Raw genomic sequence first — 2,500 nt, forward strand, 5'->3', positions numbered from 1 at the left:
ATAAGCCACCAACACCCACACATGTCCTACACAGGGGTGCACCCAACACCACCACACTGCCACCTGTTACGGCACAGAAACAATGGCAGGAATGAATCACACAGGTGTGCCGCAACCACAGACGCGGCGCGCCTCCAGTCACGAGCGAAAAGCGCATAAGCGCATCCTGACGAGACATAACTGCTGTGACATACTGACGCTGCCTCAGACATTCACTTACAATGATCACTACCAACGAACCTCGGCCCCCCCCCCCCCAACAACACACTCTCTTACCACGTTGTGTACTGTAATCCAACCCATTTCGCACCTTAACCTAACCCATTTTGCACCTTAACCTAACCAAATTCGTAACGCAATTTGTACCACAATTTCTACCGCAATGTAACGCAATTTGTACCGCAATGTAACGCAATTTGTACCGCAATGTAACGCAATTTGTACCGCAATGTAACGCAATTTGTACCGCAATGTAACGCAATTTGTACCGCAATGTAACGCAATTTGTACCGCAATGTAACCCAAGTTGTGCCTTAACCTAACCCAAGTTGTGCCTTAACCTAACCCAAGTTGTGCCTTAACCTAACCCAAGTTGTGCCTTAACCTAACCCAAGTTGTGCCTTAACCTAACCCAAGTTGTGCCTTAACCTAACCCAAGTTGTGCCTTAACCTAACCCAAGTTGTGCCTTAACCTAACCCACGTTGTGCCTTAACCTAACCCACGTTGTGCCTTAACCTAACCCACGTTGTGCCTTAACCTAACCCACGTTGTGCCTTAACCTAACCCACGTTGTGCCTTAACCTAACCCACGTTGTGCCTTAACCTAACCCACGTTGTGCCTTAACCTAACCCACGTTGTGCCTTAACCTAACCCACGTTGTGCCTTAACCTAACCCACGTTGTGCCTTAACCTAACCCACGTTGTGCCTTAACCTGCTCTGTAATTGGCATATGACACGTTACATTAATCTAGTGTTGTCTAACCACAACCCTCTGAATATAGTTCGCTACTCGCACCGCCCACCCTCTTGTGTATCGTTTCATGTTCAACACTTCGCAAGTGTTGCTTACTTTTTACATGCTCCCGCTGTACACTGTAATGTGGACGACTGCAGGATGTACATCGCCCCCCCCCCTCCCCCCCCCTGCCTTCGCACTTTGGTCGTTCAGGTGCTTGCGTGTTCAATGCCCTTCGCAGCTGTTCACTGGCATTCGCATGTCGAAGCGCTCAGTCTACGTCGTGGTACAGCCTGTGTCCACTGTCCGCTGATGTCGTAAGCTTAACCCTCACATTGTACTGCACATAGGTCCGTATGTACTGAATGATACGCTGTGGCACATGTGTGACCGTACAACGACTGCGCCCAACAACAGCGAACCATACGGTCCAAATGTTGTGCACTCAGCCACGTGCCGTCTCCCCATAACAGCTACATTGCAGTGTGGTACGCCATAGAGACGTGTGGGAGTAACGGACGCCCTGGATGGCGATCAGCATGAGCCGTCTGTTGATGTAGTGGCGCGTGTATTCAAACGTAGTCGTCTCTTCTCACACAGTGTGATAGCATGGTGCACCGCGTTCCACATCTGCGACATGGTACAGATGCTGGTTGACAGTCGGTGTCGTAATGGACATCGCATACGTAGGGGGCCACCTCCCACGTGTTCTCTAGTCGTGCACATTTTGTTGCGTGTATGTGGGCAGACGTAGTGTGTCGTGGCACCTAACAGACAGGTATGCAATAATCGTTGCATTTGCAAACTGGGATGGACGTCTACGTTTGCTGGTGACGTTACGCAAATGAACAACTGGTAAACCCATTGTGGTGCGGTTGTTGTTGCTGGAGGTAAATCAGTAAGGGCAAATCTGTGTGTGAAGCGATACGCGGCGGTGGCTGGGTGGGACCGTCCCCGGCCGGTGAGGGGGGGCCGCCCGGCGTGCTGGCCGCGCGGTGCGTGGGCGCACGCGCTACAGCCGGCTGGTGGGGGCGCCCAGTGGCAGGCGCGCCGGCCGACGGACGCGGCAGGCGGCGCAGCTGCGCGCCGGGGCACCCTGCGCGCGGCGCCGGGCGGCCAAAGTGGGTCCTCGCGGGCCCGGTGCGAAGCGCGGTGGACATCTGCAGTGTGCTGGTCCGACTGAGGACTGTGTGCGTTGAGGATGCGCCGCCGCCCGGCACTCGGCGCCGCGACGCCGTCTGCTGCTCGGTCGCCCCAGCGGTTCTCGCTGGTGGTTTGTATCGCAGTTGTGCAGACGTGTTGGCACGTGCGCTGTGCTGGGAGAGTTCGCTTCGGCACCCACGTGGGGCCTTTGCCCTTCTGTGGCGCTGGCGTTGGAGCTGCCGGTCACCGTAGGTGGCGCGTGTTGTCTCCCGCCGGCAATGCCACGACAGCACGCTCCCGGGCCTCTGTCGGCAGCGGCAAGCTCAGTTGGGAGCACGGGTGGTCGCACCTAAAGCGTCTACTCGCCTAACTCCGGGCGATTGCGCCTCTCTCGAACCC

The sequence above is a fragment of the Schistocerca cancellata genome, chromosome 7 (genome assembly GCF_023864275.1).
Source record: "Schistocerca cancellata isolate TAMUIC-IGC-003103 chromosome 7, iqSchCanc2.1, whole genome shotgun sequence".
NCBI lineage: Eukaryota > Metazoa > Arthropoda > Insecta > Orthoptera > Acrididae > Schistocerca > Schistocerca cancellata.